The sequence below is a fragment of the Mustela nigripes genome, chromosome 8 (assembly GCF_022355385.1).
Source record: "Mustela nigripes isolate SB6536 chromosome 8, MUSNIG.SB6536, whole genome shotgun sequence".
Taxonomy (NCBI): Eukaryota; Metazoa; Chordata; class Mammalia; order Carnivora; family Mustelidae; genus Mustela; species Mustela nigripes.
The window spans coordinates 11,592,147-11,614,214 of record NC_081564.1 but is presented as its reverse complement, the minus strand read 5'-3'; the positions used below and the strand labels follow the sequence as shown (position 1 = coordinate 11,614,214).

Below are 22,068 nucleotides of genomic sequence, written 5' to 3'. Positions count from 1 at the left end.
CTGTATTTTATAGATTCCGTCTATGGAGGGGTATAGGAATAAGTGTTGGAAGGAAACCTACAAACACATACGAGCACAGACATATGTGTGCAGATACACACACAGAAACACACACACACACATCACAGTCTGCTTGAGAAAGAGTTTGTATCTGTGAAATGTAAACTCCATGAGCCTGTAATAATATTGATTATGAGATACCGCCAGCACGAGAGGACAGCAGCAGAAACAACACCCCCTCTGTGTTAGATCTCAGGTTGCACACCCGTTTCCCTGAGCAGGACGCACACCGGCCTGTCTTTTCCCATTTGCTAGCCCTGCAGCGCTCACCGGAATGGAGTGCAAGGGCGAGCCTGGGGATTACATGGGAAGTAAAAGTCACGGGGCCGCGTGATTGATTAGGTGGGGCGCGTGGAACAAGATGAGGTTCAATGGGATTCCAAGATTTTTCTAGTTTGATTGAGGCGATGGCTGATCATGCCACAGGTGAGCTGGGAAACAGAGGGAGCAAGCGTGGGTTTGGGGGCAGGTGATGAGCTCCATTTCGGACTTTCCAAGCCTGAGGTGCCTGGGGGACTTCCAGGAGCAGATGTGAGGGGACCCATCCAGGGAAGAGGCATGTTAAGAGCCAAGGAGTGAACTAAGGGTGAACTGTGGGACAGACTCACGCCAGAGGTGAGCAGAGGAAGAGAAGCGAAAGTCTGAGAAGGAAAAGAAAGAAGAGATTCACTATCTCACAGAAGGATGGCAGGATTAAGGAGGAGGAAGGAGGGCCTGGATGGGACATCTGTAATGGGGCGTGGCACACAGCAGCCCTCAGGACCCTTGTCGTTAATTACGGTCACCAAAACGCGCCTCCCATAACCTAGACTGGAAGACCTCCATCAGCTTCTTTTCTTTTAAAAGGTTTTATTTATTTGAGAGACGACATGAGCTGGAGGGAAGGACAGAGGCAGAGGGAGAAGCAGGCTCCCCACCAAGCAGGGAGCCCGATGTGGAGCTGGATTCCAGGACCCTGAGATCATGACCTAAGCCGAAGGCAGACGCTTAACGGACTGAGCCACCGCAGACGGATTTAAATCCGATCTCTATGACCTCCTGGCTGTGTGACTTTAGGTAAGCCTCTTAACCTCTCTGAGCTTGAGGATTATGAGCCATCGATCGGGACTAGTGATCTCTCCCCCTGAAAGCCGTTCGGAAGCTCTGTCTTGGCCCATGGTACGTTCTCAGCACCACCTTTTTCTTTTTTTCTCCCCCGCCTTATTGTGTATGCTTGTATGTGCCGGGGTGGGGGTGGGGTGGGGGGCAGCGAGGGAAGGGTCGCGCATCTGTGGTTACAAGTGACAGAAAACTACATACAAAGGGATTTTATGGGCTCAGGTCCCTGAAAATTCCGAGAGAAGAACTGGCTTCGGAGAGAGACTGGGACTCAGGTGTTCTTTCTCCGGCCCAGGTTCCCCTCGGGTCCGCTCCACTCCGACAGCGACGTCACGTCACGTCAAGCGGGGCCTGCACAGGCCTCCGCCGACTCCGTCCTCTTAGCGGCAGTGACCTGCAAGAGCATCTCCCCCGGGAGTTCCGGAAAGAAGCCTCAGCATCGAGTTTCCATTGGTTCCAAAGGCCCCGACCTCCGTCACATGATCAGCCATAACCAATCGCTGGCCAGCAACACTCTCATGGGCTGGGCCTGAGTGGATCACATGACATCTCCGGAAGTCAGCTTGCCGAGGACCCAACGGGGGCCAGTTCGGCCGCTTCCGGGGAGAATCCCGGTTCTGCTCCAAAAGCTGATGACAGGACATTGGGCTTGGACCCTCCACGCAGGACAATTGCGTGTTTTTGTGCCCGGATTTCAGCTAGCTCCTCACTTCATAAACGTGTTTGGGTTTAGTTCTACCCTATTCATTCTTTAAAAAGGTTTATAAATTCAGGAAAGGCGCACCGAGCATCGACTGCCCGCGGAGCGTGTTCTTGCCGCGGCGGGCGCTGCAGAGCGGCCTCGGCCGGCACCCCTAGCTCCCGACTCCCTCCCTGGGAACTTGAGAAGGAGGCCTTCAGTCTCTGCTGACTCAGCCTGTCACCAGGGACCTCTGACACCCCCTGGCCTTTCCCGGAACCTTAAAAAGGAAGAGGAGAGAGCTTCAGAGGGCAGGTTTAAAATTAGAAGGGAGTACAACGCTGCCTGTGGTTCTTGAACGTCAGCCATTCGGGAGGAATGGGAGATAAGGTGGTCAAGGGACAGGAAGCATTTATTTAAGATTCCTATCGCACTGGGAAGCTGGAGGGGGAGTTTAGTTCAGGGGAAGAACAGGATGTTGCCAGGATCCGGGGCAGGGCCAGCAGCAGGGGGGCACGGAGGGAACAGAGAGTGGAAAAGGAGAGCTAGTCAGCCAGGGTGGAAGGCGAGAAGGTTTGGAGAGGTCCCAGGCAGGAAGTCAGCCCCCCAAAGAGGCCCCCCTTGGGAGTTCAGATCTCCTCAGTAATAGATGGGGAGATAGATCTTCTCTTCGAAGACTTTGCGTCTTCTCAATGAGGCTGGCGTGTTTCTGGGTGGTCCACGAAGAGGGGAAATGTCCTTTAACTCTAGTGTGGACTCTTGAGTCACTGTTCCCCTGGAGTCTTTCTGCTGGTCTCCCAGTGTGGAGGCCACCACCCTGCGGTTCCACCTTGCCCTTGAAGGCTGCAGGGAGTCTCAGCCCGACCTAGCCCCTGTGATCAATCCTCCTACCATACTCATGGGGCTGGGGCCAGGGGGCTGAGGGCCAGTCTGCCCTTTGTCACAAAGCTTCTTCGGTTTTCAAACAAACAAACAAACAAACCTCTTATCAAAACATGCAACTCTAGTGAACGAAATCCATAAAGAGACCACATAAAACAAATAAAATGATCTACAAACACCAGGGAAGAAATAGATTCATAATCAAATGACCCACGATGGCATTGTTGGGGCGAGGCAGACACTGCCGTGAGCCTTGGACATCCACTGGCTGGTTTTAATCCTTTCGGCAACAATAAAAGGGACTGTCTGCATGTCACAGTTTAGTCCAAGATACCAAGGCACACAGGGGTTAAGTTCCCTGTCCAAGATCCCAGCTGCTAAGTGACAGACTGTAGAGGGGGAAAGATTGCACTAATAACTTAAACGAGAAGAGCCTGTGTTTGCAGCTGACCCAACTGGCCTCCGGCAAGTGACTTCACCTCCCTGGGCCTCAGTTTCCCTCCTCCAGACAGTGGCGATACAGTGGGACCCACACCACAGGGCTGAAGAAAGTGTTTAGCAAGATCATATACGGTTAGTGTGGTGTGTTGTATTTATTAAAAGTGCAGTTAGTGGCGCCCTTGTATTAGCATTGTTTTGAAGGTCCCACGGATCTACTATACCAGGGCTGCCTGCTTACATCAATCAGAAGTTGTAACGTATCCACTCATGACGACAGAGATCAGAGGTTCCCAAGGAGCCAGGTTGAGCTGTGCCCCACCCCCCTGCTCTTCTAGCTTCTTCTGCAGGCACAGCTAACAAGACCCGGGGGGGACCTCCCACTCATCCACGTCCAAGCCTCTGGGGAAACATCTGGACCACAGGGGCTGATCAATGATGAAGTATTTACTCAGCTCCACACCCACAGTCCAGCTGGAGGGACACCCTTGGGTTCAAAGCTACAGGCTTCCAGGAAACGGGGCTGAAGCTCAAGGTCATCAGTCACTCAGTAATTGCCCACCTTGTCTCTGGGGACAGTCTAGAGCTCTCACATGGGAAATTCTCCTTTCTCATTCCCAGGGAGAATGCTCCTCTTTCAAGTTCATGTTATTTCTATGTTATTTCATGTTATTACTATGACTGCTCTGATTTTTGCCACCATGATGGAGTACACACTATGCTCAGGCCCGTGAGCTAAAGACTCATGGAATCCTCATTATAAGGCTCAGCATTAGAATTTTTATTCTTATTTTACAGCCTGTTCAGAATGGGAATTCACTTTCCTGAGATCACACAGCTGGAAAGTAGAAGATCTGGGGTTTGAACCCAAGCAGTGTGGCTCCAGAGTCTGTGCCTTAAGAGGGGTTCTGCTGACCGGGTCTAGAGGCTAAACAAAAGCAACCTCCCCTCCTCTGCTCTTCCTTGCCCGGACCAAGGATATGGCATTGAGAGGTCAGGTAACAGGACCTATTGATGTGAGGAGGCAGGCAGGATCACACAGATCACAAATGTGGGGGAGTTGCAAATCTCCAAAGATCTCATAAAGAAACTGGGTGGAAAACATTTCAGTGAGAGGGACCCACATGTGCATAGGTCCTGGGGTAGGAACAAACTCATCTTTCTCTCTTTCATTTCTAGGTCTCCTCTGCTGAAACACGTATCTACCATCTGGTTCTCCACTCACCCAACTTTGGAACACAGTTAAACATCACCTCCTCCAGGAAGCCTTCCCTGCACCAAGTTAGGCTGAGTCCCCTGTCCTTGCTATTATTGCTCCCATTCTTCTTCACAAAACATTGTGCAATTATATTTAATTAACAGCCTTGAATGCTCATTTACTGTTGCTCTCCTATATGAGATTACAAGCTCTACCTAGTCAGGGGATAATGTTTGCCTTGTATTCTCTATGTAACAGTGATGCATAACAGGTTCTTCAGTAAATGTTCATTGACTGGCTAGTCTGATGAGACCACATTGAGAAAACTTTATTCAAATCTGGACACACTTGCTTACTAGGGGAAAGAAGTACATGTCCCTTCTTGGGGAGGAAGGCTTCACCCCTGGAGAAATGCAGGGGTGAAATGCAGAGACATATCCAAGTATGTCTGCAACAGAATTTTTATGATAGAAAAAAATTGGAATCAACTTAGATGCCCACCAACAGGGGACTGGATATAGGTAAATCCATACAGGTACATGTTTTAAGACTGCAACCAAAGTAGATGAACCATAGCTCTGTGTGTCAACAGGGGGACTTCTTGAAAACATGATGTGGAGAGAAAGTTCTGGTCATGAAGTGACTCATATCCCAGCTGAGAAATTAAAAATACCCAAGAGGTTCTCTATATTTTTAAGAATTCATATCAAGTGTGTAAAAACAATATTAAAGTGAGATTATGTAATCTCAATTCACGACAGTCTGTGTGGGTGATTGGAGCTAGGAAAGACTCGACAGCAAGAGGAATTTGACTTCCCCGTGATGCTCCCACTGTACGTAAGAACTATGAATTCATGTGTTATTGGGTAACTTTAAGATGTACAAATAGAAAAGAGAGGCAGTTAGAAAATATGCCGAAATGTCCATAATGGTTAATTCTGGATCGTAGGGACAGGGGTGGGTCTTTTCTTATTTGTATTTTTTTTAAATTCTTTAATCTCAGAAAGCATGAGAATGGGGCGAAGGAAGAGGAAGAGGAGGATGTACAGGGGAGAAGACACAGGACCTAAGGGGTTTGAAAACGGGCTAAGATACAATCACTGTGGGAATTGAACTTCTTGACCCAGGAAAAATGCAAACCCATCTTCGCATATATTCAGGGGGAAAAAATTGGGCAAAAACATTGTGCCGGGGATGGGCGCCCCTAACCATCCCTCCCCACGTTGTTCAAGGGGCAGCTGTATTCCATTTTAATTACATTTTATGCATTAACTCCCTTATTTGAACATTTGATTTATTTGTTTGACAGAGAGAGACACAGCCAGAGAGGGAACATAAGCAGGGGGAATGGGAAAGGGAGAAGCAGGCTTCCCGCTGAGCAGGGAGCCTGAGATGCGGGGCTGGGGGGGGGGGGGCTCAATCCCAGAACCCTGGGATCATGACCTGAGCCGAAGGCAGACAGTTAACGGCTGAGCCACTCAGACACCCCTCATTCCCTTACGTGGAGATAAATAAGCTGGTTCAAACTTTTTGCTGTGACGGTGGAGCTATGGATACTTCTGTACTTTTTTTTATGCAACTCTGGGTAGTAGGAAGAGCACATTTTCTCTTCTAAGAGATTGTGTCCACGTGTCGGAAAGTACTAGGTATCTGTGAGCTGTCTGGGAATAGCCTAGGCCACTTTGCAGGATCTCTGGAAGTGTGCAAGCCTCAGCTGGACAGCCTTTTGGCAGCGCTATAGTGGAGGGGGACACCAGCCCTAAATAGTCATTAGGGTTCTTTCCAAGTGTGCGATCCTACAATCTCTCATCTCCCTGCAGTGGGACATCCACTTAAAGCAACTCACGCCAAGAGCCCCAGCTGCAGTGAGGAGGGAAAGTCTTCTTTTCTACAGGTTTGGAGGAGCTGACACAGGACGTTTTTGCAAAATCACATGTCTCTTGTTCCTATTGTTGTGCTACATTTTATTTGAGCTAAAGACATACTCACTAAATCCCTGGTGTTTGGTCAGGGTTTGGAATGAATAGGCCTGGTTCCAAAGCCTGGGTCCGTACCAAGTAGCTGCACGATATGGGGATGCTCTTGAACTTCACCTTGCCTGTCTTCTCATCTGTAAAATGGGCATATTCAAGCCCTGACCAAAGCATCACACTTTTTCAATGGTTCTCCCAGTTGATGGATATAAGACACTCCAGTGGGGGTGGGGGATGGAGGGGAGAGGCAGGTTCACAGAGCAAGCTGGCTGTCCCAGAGATGCGGAGGTTCGGAGCCGTCTTTGCCCTTGGGCAGGAAGGAAGTTCACGGTTTAGCCAATCCATCACACCCATTGCTGTGGCCAGGACAACCTTTTGTTCAGCGTTTTATCTTTTTCAAAGCATATCCATTATCTCATCTGTTCATCAAAGGCCCCTGCAAGGAAGTCAAGCCGAGGATGGGCCCAAGGAGAGATGACTCAGGAATCTGAAAGTCAAGGCCAGAAGCCTCTCTGTCAAGCAGCCCACTGGGCTGAGTTTCTCCACTGATCTTGGCCTGGGAGGAGGGTTAGGCTTTCCAGGCCAAGCCTGAAATACCCACAGAGAGGCTTCCTTTCCCCTGATGGTGGACTATGCTCTCCAGCCCAGCCAGATGGGCTGCAGATGTGAGCTCTGGGTTGCAAGAGAGGCCCGGGGAACAGGCAGGGCTCAGCCCCTTGCAGGGGATGTCAGGCCCTGAGCCTGGTCCTATGGGGCCATAGAAGCATCATGCAGGGATCCCGTGAGCTCAAGTTCCCAGTCAGAAAACAGGACAATGATGCTGAAGATATTGTCCTGCTTCTGGGATGCTGGTAGCTGTCCATCTGAGATCATCTCGGGCAGCATCCTTCTCATCTTGCAGCCCCCAGGTCAGCGTGGACATAAGCCACAACCTCATGTCAGCCCTGCAGCCCAGCCAGCCCTGGAACATCCGCCGGGTCACTGACCCGCTTCTTCTTCCAATGGCTTAGGTCCCCCTTGCCTTGCCCTTTTCAGTCTGTTCCAAAATTCTGGGTCCCTTCCTTCGAGTCATCTTCAAGAGTAGCCAGCGTTGACTTTTATCCTAGCAGACCAGTTGCCACCATCAGCCCACTCGGCATGGGACCATTTGGAGCTCTGCCTGGCAAAGGATAGTTCCCTGCGTCCCAGAGAGATCTCGGGGGTTCTGCTTCCAGATGGGCCTGCATTCCGCCTTCCATGCTGCGTGACTTTGGAAAAGCCTCACCCCTCTCTGACCTTAGCTTTCTTATTGGTAGGACGTGGGGAATCAATCTTTTACCTCTCAGGGCTGTTGGGAAGGTTGAAGAAAACATGTGTAAGTGCCTAACACAGTGCCTGGTGAGGAGTCTGTGCTTCCCACAGGGCCCTTGTTGTTCTGGTTAGTATTAGCAGTGCTGTTTCAGTGATTTTTCTGTTTTCCTTAGGCAAAGCCACTCTGTTTCTTAAACCCGGCCTGGAACTACGACTTATCTGAAAATGATCTCTTTCTTCAAAGTCTGAAGTCCTGTCTGAGAGGCCAGCCCACCAGGCCACCAGCGTCCATTGCCGGGAAAAAACAAAAACAAAAACAAAACAAAACAAACAAAAAACAAACAACAACAACAAAAACTAACAGAAACCGTGTGAGAGAAGCCTTTGGACTGTTTGGGGAACGTTCACAAGGAGGGTTAGCAGGGGGCAACAGAGGTTTGCCCAGCTCGAGGAAGAGTCTGACGGAATGTGCACATCAAAGAGAGGCATGGCTTCAAAGGCCGGTCTGCCCTCGCAGCCAGCAGTCAGGCCAAGTGGTTCACTTGGGGACAAAGCCAGAGGACACGATCTGAGGAGCTGGGGGTCGGGAAGCAGGCACCTCTCGGCCGCGAGAGTGTATCTCTGGAGTCTTCTCCCCACCCAGCATCCCCCAGTTCGGTCAGGGGTCCTCCCTCCAAGGCCCCAGACCCTCAAGGTCTCTGTGAACAGAATTCAGGGCATCTGTGACCTTGGTGGGGAAGAAAATCTATCACATCTTGGTTGTCACTAACCTCAAGCTGAAATGTATCGTTTCTTTCCATTATGAACGCAGGCACGTGACAGGAGGGACCGTCCCCCATGACCTTGGTACCAGTAGAAATCACAGATCTTGGCTTGCCGCCCCGATGGTGTCACAGAGACTTCAGCGTCCCTTAATCTCACAACACCTGTGCCATCGTGGTGGGTTACGACTCGTTGTTTCAAGAATTGTTGGACACATCCAAATGGCTCTCCTCTGATGACTGTATTTGAACCTCATTCATCTACTATGGATCTAGTCTGAGTTCTTTGTTTTGAAGAAATATATCAAGGGGAGAATTGCTGGGTGAGATGGGTATCTAGACCCAGGGTAGGCAAACTAGCTGCTGCCTGTGTTTGTAAATAAAGTTTTATTGGAACACAGACTTCAGTGAACTGCTGCGAAGTCTCCAGCACACACACACACACACACACACACACACACACACACACACACGATTAAGAATCCCTCTGCTGGCCTCAGTTTTCTTGTCAATGAAATGGACATTAAGAATAACTTCCTTTCTGGCAGATTTGGAAGATCACTTATTTCAATGGGTGTGAAGGCACTGTAAGGAGATATTTAGGCAACGCTAGCCTCCTTCTTCATGCTCAGCGGGCTGTGCTCTTCCAGTCCGGGGCCAAGAACTGGTGTGTTTGCCACCTGCTTTCTGTGGCCTCCCAGGCAGGACCTCTGGCCACGCGCTCGCTCACACGGGTCTCGAGGCATGAAACACCCCTCCCGCTCTGCTGTGACACATGTCCAGGGAGACGGAGGTTGACAAGGCCACAAATATTTGAACTATCCTCGGGATAACACAGGGCATTGACCCCAAAGTATGTGCTACATCGGCCGAAAGTTTATCCTAGAATAACAAACGTGACAGCTAGCAAAGTGAGCAGGGAAAGGGTCCGATAAGATAAAAGGCACCCAGGGAGTCCAAAGGCACAGCCCCCTGCAGGGAGGGAGAAATCCAGGACCGAGCGTGGCATCAGGGGAGCAAGGCTATGGAGTCAAACAGTTCATTTTCTAGAAAGTTCTCAGCAACTGGGCATGGTGTGTGAAGCATGTATACACCCAAATTGGTTTCTGTGTGACCCTGGGTAGCTGTGATAGCAAGGGGCTAAGCTTACCATGTGGCTAAGAAAATTCAGAGGGAACATTGTAAAACACTCAATGTATATTTCTGTGCTTGGAACAGAGTAAGCCTTCAGCAAATGCTGCTCTCATTGTTCTTAACTATTAACGTTGTTATACTGACACATGCTGTCTAGTTGTTAAACTCTCGGACTCAGTGGTCAGACCACCTGCTCTGCCAGTTAAAATTATGTGTCCTTGGGCTGCTTTATCTTTTTGTATCTCTGGGGTGTTTTTGTTTTTGTTTTTGTTTTGTTTTGTTTTTTAACCATGCTCTGAGATAGCACCTAATAGGGTGGTTGTGGGAATTAATTAAGATCATATGTGAAAAAGGCTTAGGCCAGAGCCTGATCCAGGGCAAACACAGAATAAATATTAGTAATAACTATTACTGTCATCATCATGTATCATTACCAAATGGACATGGAGGAAGGGCACCCTGGGGAAGAGACAAATCAGGGGAGAATCTCTGGATGACACAGATGTCTAGCAGACTCTCTGCTCTCTGTGTATGTAAATAAAGTTTTATTGGAACATACCTATGCTCATTCATTTATTCACCATCTCCCACTGCTCTCACGCACAACAGCAGAGCTGAGTGCTCTCTGGCACTTTTAGGAAAAAAATCTGCCATCCCCTGGTGTGGAGAAATGGTGGTATCCTGAAAAGATGCTCCAAGAAGTTGCTAATGAGCTACATTACCTAAGTCAGTTATTATTTTTCTGTTGATTAATTTATCCCGCTGGGATGAATAGTTTCCATTCTTCAGTCCATCCATCCATCTATCTACCTCTCCACTCTTTTATTCATTCAGTAAATATTCAGAAACTGCACTAAATCCTACAACAGAGAAATGATCTAAGTCTGATAAAGGGAGGTTGACAAGTGAATGGATAATTATGATTCAGGGTGGCAGTCGGACCCAGGTCACACTGTGCTTTCTGTGAACTAGAAAAAGATGCCCTGTCTGAGAAGTCAAGGTTTGGCAAATTGATAGCTCTCAGCCCCTATCTGCTACTTTGGCTGAACTCTTTGTGCAGTGCTCAACCTGCACAACCTTGTGTGGTGGCCCTGAGAGGAATCACTCCTGTGTGCAAGTGGGATCTAAGGAGAACCAGGGAGGAAACCAGTGTAAGGGTATCAAGTGAAGCTTCAAAGAGGAGGAAATGGGTGCTATCTTGAGAGGGGAGAAAGGGGGCAGGGAAATAAAAGGAGACAAGGCACAAGGAAGGCCTTCCTAGGTAGAGAGAGACATGTGAGTGGAGAGAGATGCCTGGAAGAGGGTGAGAAGGTGCTTTTTGGGGTCTCGCACTGCAAGGAGTACATGTGACTACATCATCAATTTCCACCAGAGTAATTTCAGCTCACCCTTACCTCATCAGCTCCCCTTAATTTTATATTCTGACCACAACTCAAATCTGCTCACTTGTCTCCATCCTCACCACCACCTTCTAGATCAGGCTACCAGGCCTCTACCTGTGCAACTGCCAAAACTGTTTCTGTGGTTCCCACACATCTCCTCTGCTTTGTAGTCAGGGATTGCTTTGAAATCAGCTTAATCAAGGTACTTCCTTTCTCTAACATTTCCCGCGGGTCCTCTGTGCTCCTCTTGGATAGCACATTAGGTAGGTCCAGCTCCTTAATGTGCTATCCAAGGGTGTTCCTGGCTCAATCTCTCCTTCCCTTGCCCACCCAAATGCTGCCCTAGTGCCTCTTTTTCTCTAAGACCTCACACAGTGGAACTTCTGTTTCTCATCTTTCACATGAATTAGCCAAGTAAATATGTATATTTATGGTGTGCATATATATGTATTTATAACACTATATAGGTAGTTCTCTATGTGAATACACTACTATCTATCTGTCTATCATCTATCTATCATCTTTCCATCCATCCGTCCATCCACGCATCCACCCAACCACTTACATATAGAGGTCTATATGGTGTTTGCATATAGAAAGAAGTATAGATATAGGTAGAGTTACAGACACAGACAAAGACACGGACTTCAAGTTGCCCCTTCAGGGAAACCCACCTAGAAACCTCCTAACTGGTTTCCCAGTTTTTGTCTTGGCTTCCTGCAACCTATTCTCCAAGAACTAGCCAAAGGGATCAGATCATGTCACTGCCCAGGTCAAAACCCTCCCACGACTCTCCGTCTCCCTCAGAATGGAAGCTCCAAGCTGTTCCATGGTCTGCATGGCCCTATAAAGAAAACTTAACCTGTATTATTTCTCTACGGTCATCTCTCACTGGCTTTCTCCCTCATTTCAGTCCATCCAATAGCCTCCATGCAATTCCTCAGACATTCCATATGCACTCTCACCCTAGGATTCTTGCACTGGCTGTCCCTTCTGTCTGGAATACCCTTCCCACAAATATTTGAGTTACTGTCTGTCTTCCTCTCTTACCTCTTTTGGGACTGTTTTTGAAATGTTACTTTCTCAGAGCCATCTTCTCTCATCACCCTATTTAAAAGGATGAACCACTTCCCAACCACTTAAATCTTTCTTTCATATTTAATTGCACATTTTAACCCACAACATAATTTAATCATTATTCTTCTAAAATCTGTTTTCATTATCAAGAAATTTCCATGATAGTAAGGGCTTGTGCTTGTTTTGTTTAGTGTCATATCTCCAGCAACTCCAATAATCCATAATAGATGTGCTAGTATTGCTTGGGAAATGAATGACTCACCTCCTTTAGTGTAATTAATATAACTTTATTAATGCATCCACAATCACTTTGATGACTTTTTTTTTTTTTAACCAAGTCTTATTACTAGTGTTCACTAATGTTTTGGTTCTCCAGATCTAATGGTTTTTGTGTCTCTCTGTGTGTTACATATCACTGCAGTGACTCAGAGAAAATTTCTATGCTCCCCAAAGCCAACAGTGTAGATAGGGTTAACCCGAGGCCTTACCACCCACTGGGTGTCCCAGAGATCCTCCTCTTGTCCTGACTTGTTGACTTTCTGTCTTCCTCGGGATTTTCTGTAGTTTGTTTAACTTGGACTGTTTTTTCTCTGTTTTCTCCCTGTTGTTTGCTGCCCTGAGCCTCTGGTTTTGAAGTCGGCCGACCCATGGCCTCGACACCATCACCTCACCTCCAGCCACCAGCTATGTTCCACACGCCACCAACACTTTGGCCAGGGGGAGGGGAAAGATGGCTCAATCATCTCATTGCAGGCCAGCACCCAGCCTGGATCAGCCTGATGGACGATGGTATCGACAGTCTGGCTGACCCTTGTTCGACAGGCTGACATTTCCCCATATTTCACAGGCCGACGTTGGATGTGCATCAAAGAGACTGCCGGGTCACCAAACAGCTAATTAAGGCAATAAAGAGACAGAAGCCAAGTTGCCCCTTTCCCCCTTGGGAGCCCGACACCCCTTGTAGGGAGCCTGCATGCTTCCTCTTTCTCTGGAAGGGCAGTTCAAGAGGATATTGGAAAGGGTCCCAGCAAACCCTGGGATCAGAAAGGGGACACAGTTAAAATCCAGATGCTGGGTGACCTCCCTGCCCCTCTTGATCCAGTCCTGTCTCCATCATTATTCCGTTTTTAGGAGTCCAATCTGATCTGTGCAAGGTACAGTCCCAAGGCTCAGTCCTCCGGGGAGGAATGCTGAGACAGAGCCACTTGGACTCTGATGGCATTGTTCATGACCAGGTCTGGAGAGAGCCTAGCAATTGCGGTAGTTTTTTGCCCTGTCTTCACACAAGAATCATCCAAGGAGACTTTTTTAAGAACTTCTATTTATTCATTTGTCAGAGAGAGAGAGAGAGAGAGGGCACAAGCAGGGGGAGCAGCAGGCAGAAGGAGAAGCAGGTTCCCCTCTGAGCAAGGAGCCCAATATGGGACTCGATCCCAGGACCCTGAGGTCATGAAGTGAGCTGAAGGCAGATGCTTAACCGACCAAGCCACCCAGGCATCCCAGAGATTTGAAAAAAAAAAAAAAAATACAGAATACTTGAGACCCAAACCCGGAGATTCTGAATCAGTTTTTCTTGGCTGGGCTCAGACAAAGGTTGTGTTCCAGAAGTCCTCAGATGATTCTATTACAAAGCTGGAGTTAAGAACCAACTGACCAACCAGTCCAATCTTTGCAGCAACTCTCCAAGGTTGATGCTCACTGCACCTGCATTTTAGGGATGATGAAACCAAGGCTCAGGATGGCCAAGAAACTAGGCCAAGGCCACACAGCGAGCACGTGGTGGAGCTGGGACTCATGCCCAGAGTGTCCTGCTCCAATTTCGGTGCTTTTTCTACTGCCGACATGACCAAGTTTGAGCTGGGCCTCTGGACACCTTCAATCTCACTTGCCATGACCCCAGTTACGTAGGCCTGCTGGGTCTGGCACACAGTGGGGACTTTGGAAAGATTGATCCTACTTTCCTCTCCCTGGCACCTGTTTCTTTTCTAAACCTCCCCTGTACCTGCCTTAAGGGAAGTACATGGGACATGACCTTGAGTTGCTGTTCACAAACCATCCAACAAAGAGAGTTCCAACACGGTATTCATCTGGCGGACTTTCACTGGTGAGTTATGAGTGGGATTCAGCTTCCCTTTCCTCCACAAAAACTGTTCCAACTCAGCCTTTTCCATAGTCAGGGATTGTTCTGAAATCTTTCCTTTTCTGTGTGGTCCCTTCTCAGTACTATTTCTTGACATATCCCAAAGAAGCTGCTGATTTCAAATGTCACGAATGGCCTCAAGGGCCTCCAGTCCCTATTCCAGATGTCACCGTCAGCCCTGTCTTGGGGACCCACATCACCCCCAGCCGCGTTAGGTGGGCAACCATACAGAAGTCCTGATCGGAGCAGACCGGGACCCACAAGGGTGATGTGTTTGCCAACACGTGTTGCATGTGCTCCAGACTGTCCCCCAGAGGGATGAGGGCTGACTTCCTATTTTTATTTCTCTTGGAGATTTCCACCAGGTGGATCCAGGCTGGGTGTTGACCTCCAGTGAAATGATGAAACCATCTGTCCCTTTTCCTGGCCAACTATGCTTACATGTGTACCTCTGAGTACACACACATGCATTCAGATATATACACAGTCTCATCTAAGGTGATTCTCACATTGCACGCACAGATGTAAGGGCATGTGTGTTGCTTTTAGAGTGTGGACATGAAAGCCCACTGAAGCGCTACAATGATGGTCTTATAGAGATTCATTCAGGATCTACCTTTATGACCTTTCCGCAGACTTGGACAAGTTACTTCCCCTTTCTGAAACTCAGTTTCTTCATCTATAAAATGGGCGTGTGGAAGGTCCCTCTCCCATAGTGTCATGAGGATAAAGCGATTCACTGCACAGGAAGTGCTTAGGATAAGGTCTGAGACACAGAGCTCCATAAAGATATTTAACACGTTTGAACTGGACGTCTTCTGTGTGTCAGACCACAAGCAGTCCTGAAAGGTGCACTGAGGAGGAACACAGAGGCCCCGGCTCTGCCACACTCCTTGCACAGTCCAGGAGTCAGATACATACAGAGCTACTAGGAACAGACAGCAACAAGCTTTATGGAGGGTCTACTGTGTGCTGGCACTGTTAGAAGATCTTGAGACACATCAGTAGACAAAACAGACAAAGTTCCATTCCTTCCAGGAGCTTATATTTTTGCAGGGAGAGATAAACATACACTAAGAAAAATACATAGATAAAATATGTATGTCAGAAGGTAACCGGTGGGACGGGAAGGGTTAGAAACTGTGAGAGAATAAAGGATTCTCTATGTGGGTGCCTGGGTGGCTCAGTCAGGTAAGCACTGGTGTTCAGCTCTGGTCATGATCTCAGGGTCCTCGGATTGAGTCCCGCAGCTGGCTCCCTGCTCAGCAGGGAGTCTGCTTCTCCCTCTGTCCCTTTCCCCTTTCCTGCTCTCTTTCTTTAAAAAAAATAAAATATTTTAAAAAAAAAGGTTCTCTGTGAGCCTAGTGGGTTCAATGGTAGCCCTTGAAGGCATGTCCACCCAGGACCTGTGAATGTGACCTTATTAAGACAAAAAGGTCTTTGCAGAGGTAATTAAGTTAAGGTTCTCATGCTGGATTATCTGGGTGGGCCCTGAACCCAATAAAAATTGTTCTTAGAAGAGAAGAGGAGGGGAGAAGACACAGGGAAGGGCTGGAAGCAAAGAGAAAGGCACCCCTCTTTGGTGGGGGGGTGTGATGTCAGGAGATGGTTCCTGGGTCCTAACTGATGGAACTGACCCCCCCCCCCACTCCCCACTCCCCACTCCCCGCTCTGCAGCTTCCTAGTTTAGATGGGGGGCATGGACCATTTCTTCCATAAAGCAGATAGGAAAGCCAAGAAAATAGGCAAATTGTAATTTCATCAAAGACCTCCTAGGGAGCGGTCAACTGAATCAGAAACCGGAAACCCATGAAGATATGACCTTTGGGATCCATCACTGGTCTGTCACTTACCACGTGCAGCTTTGGGAAAACCCCCTCCCCTCGGTGAGTCTGGGCCCTTGTCTGCAAAGCAGAGGTGATGCTACGGTTCGTGTGCAGAGCCTACGGGTTAGCAGGACAATCTAGGGAGTCAGGTTTGCGCGGCCCTGAGCACAGCATCCTGTGTACGGCAAGCACTCCATGAGGGACAGTGGAATTTCTTTTGCATGCTTGTTCGGACTCTGATGAATATCTCTGTGAAGATGAATGCATGTGTGTATACATATGGCCTCAACCGAACGTCACCCACGTGTGCATGCAGGCGTGTATCTGCATGTGTGGGTATTCATGTTGCATGCATATTGTGTGTGCATGCGTGTTTTGTATGTGTGTGGCTGCACATATATACAGTCTCATCCAAAGTTGATCATATATATGTGGATGGAGTGCATACACACGTAAACGCATACGCACGTTGTATCTGTATATACACATATAAACTTCTCCAGAGCCAATACATGTATGCATATATGCATGTTAGTGTATAATGTATGCATTGGCACGTGGATACCATAAACACTTGGCTATGTACATGTGTATATATGCATGCATGCTGTGTGCACATGTGTTCATGTGTGTACACCGTATGTGCAGTGTGCGTGCATTGTGCAAGCATGTATGTATACATACGTGTGCAGCATGTGCACATCATGAGAGCATGTTTGTGTAAGTGTGTGCATCTGTGTATGCATGTGTGTGCATGCATGTACGTGCATACACTGTTTGCTTTGTGCAAGCATGTCTGCACGCACATGTGTGTGCATGTGTACACATGTAGCATGTGTGCGTATGTGTTCACACCATGTGTGCATCACGCAAGCATGTTTGTGTGCGTGTGTGCATGTATGTGCACAGCATATGCATCGTACAAACGTGTGTGTGCATGCGTGAGTGCATATGTGGCGTGTGTGCATGTGTGTACGTGTGTGCACGTGCATGCACACTCGCATGCACACGGTGCCTCCTCAAGCTGCCTTTCTCTCCAGGAGCAATGAAGAAATGTTCCTGAGACCTGTGTGAATCCCAGCTGACCTGGTATGGCAGGTACTTGGGGGGTAGGTGTGGACCCAGAGCCAGGTCACATCTGCGATGAGGAGGAACCCCCTGAATCCCGAAGCACCCTAGAGTATGTTTAGCAACTTCTGCACAGAAACCCAAGATAAAATGGGTTAAAATATTTGATTTTTTTTGCAGCTCTATAACATTACATTCTGCTTTCAGTTCCTCTTTCCCTCCCTCCATCACCCTCTTTTCCTGCCTCCTGATGAAAAATATGCTCCGGCTTAATAGAATTACTCCCAGACCATCAATGCAAACGCTGTTTCAGGGCAATCTCATTCAAACAAATGTATTTTTATTTGAACAGTGTTACTTGAAAAATTAAATCGCGGTATCTGTACCCTCTGCCCCCCCGCCCCCGTCCATACAGCCCTCACAATGGCAAGCAGAGAAGAGCATAGCAGAGCTGAACATTTTTTAAAAATGAATTTGATCTGATTTAATGATTCCTTTCTGCATTAATTAACAGTGAAACCAGCCAATACGCCGTGTCAATCATAGACGTATCCACGGGCATCCATTTTATTTTTGGAACTGACTGAATGCATTGCTTTTCAGGCTTATTGTGTTTGAAAAGTTCAGAGCACAGGGAGAGGGACTGGTGGGGACTAGGAGTGTATACATGCGTGCAGATCTGGGGAATTAGGGGGAGATGCCCAGAGGTGGGAACCAAAGACACAGGGCTCAAATCACAGCCAAACATTCAGTAACAGCTTGATTTGGGGCAGGTCCTGTCACCTCTCTCTGCCTCCTTTCCATCCTCCATAAATCAAGGGTAGCAACTATCACTCACAAGAAACCCACTAGGTTTCCGTGATGCTGGTTACTAAGCTGGCCAGGGGTTGGAGATGAAAAAGGTGTCACCCCCCTGCATCTCAGAAGTCAGAGGTAGATTCCCAAGAAGTGAGAATGCAGTAAGAAGGCAGTCTATTCAGGAGGTTTTGTACCTTGGTTGTGTCCCAGAATCGGGGCCAGTGACATGGGTGTGCCCAGAGCGCAGTCCCATAGGTCACCCAGGGACTGGGTTCTGAAGAGTCCTCACCAGGTTTAATGCCCTCTTCTTCCCACCTTAAAATTCTAAATAGATTTATCTTTGTGTTTTGTACTCGAGGTCCATGGGACAAGGAGCAAAGGGGATACCAGAGAGAAGATATGAGTGATAGGCAGCCCTCGTCCACCACCTCTTCTCTCTGCATGCAGCCTTTGGTGACATCCATACGCAGGCTGGATTTTCTTTTAAGAACAAGGACCCCCGTTTTCATTTTGCACCAGCCCTTCAATTTCTGCAGCCGGTCCTGCACAGAGAAACTTGTCTTGGATGATTCTTTAATTAAAGGAGCCATACTAAAATGTTACTATAGAGATATGTAAATATACAGATGTTACAATGTGATTATAGAGAAGGCAGGACCCCTGTGGAGCAGCTATGTGCTACGGTTCAGCATCACAGATTACATGTATCATCTCACTGAAACCTTGGAAATTTTCTTTTTTTAAAAAAGATTTTATTTATTTATTTGACACAGGGAGAGAGAGATCACAAGTAGACAGAGCAGCAGGCAGAGAGAGAGGGGGAGGCAGGCTCCCAGCTGAGCAGACAGCTGGATGCGGGACTTGATACCAGGACCTTGAGATCATGACCTGAGCCGAAGGCAGAGGCTTAACCCACTGAGCCACCCAGGTGCCCCAACCTTGGAAATTTTCTAAAGCAGGTATATGATCTCCATTTCATATGTGACGGAGCAGAAGTTTGGAAGCCCTCGGGCCATGCTGAGGATCCTGTGGTTCAGAAAGACGGCTCCAGGTGAAAGCTGCCTGTGTAGGAGGCGTGGTCCCTACTGAACTCACTGCTACTTCCTACTCACCTCCTACTCCCTCCCTCACCTCCCTAACCCTCCTACCCCTCTCCCCACACACCAGAGGCCCTCAGGGAGTGTCAGTGGAATTGGAAGAGAAGAAAATTATTCTAGGTGAGACCATTAGGCAGTTGGTATTTGAAACCCCTCTTAGGCAGGTGTCTACACTTCCAGGGACTGAGGTCTGAGCTGAGTGTCGGGCACCATATGCCAACCAAGAATCACGAAAGGGCCAGATTGGCCAACAAGTGGGAGATGGATGGGTTGAATGCCGAGAGATCCTGTAACTGTTCAAGCCATAAAAGAGAGCAGATGGTTGTGTTGAATGAAGGTGTTTTTTTTTTTTCTTTATGATTTCAAATGAGGCATTGCTTTCCTTTAGTGACTTTTATTTAAAAGGCACAATTTATGTATTTACATAAATTGAAATAATTTTCTTGGAAATGCCCATGGAATAGTAACAGGTTTGTTGTTTGATCTTTCTGAGCACTAGAATAATGTCGCCTCTCTCCATGAATATTGTTGAAATCAAAACCTCTGTGGATCTCTTACAGCAATGACTGCTCTGTTTTCCCCATAGGAAGTCCCAGTTTGGGGAGCAATATTTGGAGGCTGTACCCCCGAAAGATCGAAGAACAGGTCCAGCTACAGAATGTGAAGTGATGGAATCCAGTGATCATTAACTTAACTTAGCATCTAATATGTGCCAGGCACTTTAAAGACTTATTCCCAACAATGGCCATAGGTAATTGAGCTTCCCTAATGAAGAGATGGAACCTTAGAGAGGGTAAGTAATCTACCCATCATCACACAGCTAGAAAGGGGGAGACCCAGAGCTTCGCAGCCAGTTCTTTGGGGTTCTAGAGCCAATATTCTTAGCCGCTACTCACTCTGAATTTATCCTTCAAAGGGAGCAAAGGATGAATTTTCTTAAGGAGAAAATAAATGACGGTATTCCCATCCCTCTGGGGGAACATGTTTTCGCAAGCAACACATCATGTTCATTGCAGAAACCATCGTTATTCACTAAAATGTCTCCTCTGGACTGGTAAGTGTCCTCATCTCTTTCCTCCCTGCTCCATGGCTCTCTGAACTACCTACCCTGCTGTGCTCATCTCCCGACCAAGGGGGCAACTATGACCCCCCAAGTATGTCTTCTGGCAGGTTCTGAATGTAGCAAGAATAAAGTTGGCTTGGAATTCAATAGACTTGGATTTGAATCCTAGAGCTTTTCCTCCTAAATTACAAAAACTTGAGTAATGTAGATTGCTTCCCTATGCCTCAGTTTCCCCATTTGTAATAGAAGTGAGAGGAATCTACACTGCATACTGTGACATGTTGTCCAGCTCCCCTTCTGGGAATGAAAGGTCTATTGTCTCAGCTGCCAGGAGTGCTGCCATCTGCTAGACCTCAGCTGTCAGTCTCTTTGGGGTTGCTTCAGCTGTGAAAAGAGCAAGTTCACCCAAGGGCGCCCCGCCTTCCCTGGGCAGCTGTGTCCCTGACCGCAATGGCAGAGACTCAGAAGGGTTATCCTGGCTTTAGGGCTCCCTGTGGGGTTGACAGAGACCTTGGCTCAGACTGTGTCAACCCAACTTCTCCCTCTGCCCAGTCTTGCCTATTGTTTGATCTGTTTGATCACTAGAGTTCTGTCATTTCAGTTCCCCAGGCATTGATTCCAACCTCACAGACCTCCTGCTTGCTGATCTCCACCCTAGAGTCAGCCTCCTGAGGAATCTGCTGTGATCAAAGCCCTTAAAGTAATTCCTAATTCATTGCTGACTATTATTACTTGGGGAAATGTACATTTGATGCCCTCCTTCTGTGTGCCTGGTATAGTTCTAGGCATAAACAGTAAGAGAGAAGATTTGAAAGATTGAAATTTCTTGAAAGCGTGACTCAGTAAGCCAAGATGTAGTTATGGGTTCCTCAGTAAGACCTATGCTAAAGGACATCCCATGCATGATTCACTGAATCTGAGTTCCCTTCTATCTCATCCAACCTAGTCAGCTGAGTTCCCTTCTATCTCATCCAACCTAGTCAGCTTAGGGAGAAGAAAGTATAGGCTCAGGCAAGGGGGTAAGGGTTGACTTGCCCAGGGACCCACAGGAAATGGTGCCAGTTGTGCAAAAAAAAAGAGAAGAAATCCTCTGATTCCCAGATCTGTTCTTCTCATGTGTGATCTCCAAGAAAATTTCCTCTCATGTCCTGACAAGAATGACTGTGCAGAAATGATGCTTTGTCATAGGGACTGGTGATTCCAGCAACCAGTGATGGTGTCTGAGGATGAATTTTGCCAAGTCCATAGTACCTTTCTCCATCACTGTCATTACCATCATCATCGCCATCATCATCACCACCACCACCATCACCATCATCACCATCATCACCCTACCACCATCATCATCACCATCATCACCACCATTATTATCATCATCACCATCAGCATAATAACCACCACCACCATCACCATCATCACCTTTGTCATTATCACCATCAACACTGTTGTCATTGAGGCCATCACTAGCACATCATCCCCATCATCTAGCAAGCAAGCACTGTCAGATCTCACCTCGTATAACCCTCCTAACAATCTATGACATTGTTAACACTTTCCTAGAAGCTGAGAAAGCAGATGCTCCAAGAAGCTAGATGCTCCCCAAGTTACACAGGAAAATTTTAAAAAAAAAAAAGAAGAAGAAGAAAAAAAAAAGGCAGAGCTGAGATTCAAACCCATGTTGGCCAGGCTGCAAGGTTCTTCTCTTAACCATTAAGTTACACAGTCCTCTTTTTTTTTTCTTTTCTTTGTCTTAATCAAATACAGGAATGTCACATAACAGACCTACAGAAGCGACCTTTAAGGAAAAACACTAAGGGTTATGTGGAGGTGTCTGAATGATGAATGAGATGCCAAGAGCATCCAATATCATGCTCTTCTTACTATCCATCTCTGAATTTGCAGCCATGGACAGCAAGTTCTGAGAGTAACAAGAAAAAAGTAGATCTGAATTCTAGAACTGACTAAGAGATCCTGCATCATTTATATCCTCTCCCTGTGCTCCGTTCCTTCACTTACATGTAGGAATCACATTACCTGGTGTGGATAAAACAGCAGTGTGTGCTGTGATGTGTTACTAAGACTTTCTATTTCCTTCCCTAGATCC

General features: G+C 47.5%; 1 long non-coding RNA gene across 1 annotated transcript; it reads left to right on the top strand.

The window, feature by feature from the left end:
* The first annotated feature begins 312 nt into the window (after positions 1-312).
* LOC132023813 (uncharacterized) lies at positions 313-2,108 on the top strand. Its single transcript, XR_009406050.1, has 3 exons — positions 313-486; positions 907-1,116; positions 1,454-2,108. It is a non-coding gene; the product is annotated as an uncharacterized LOC132023813 (long non-coding RNA).
* Positions 2,109-22,068: the final 19,960 nt, after the last annotated feature.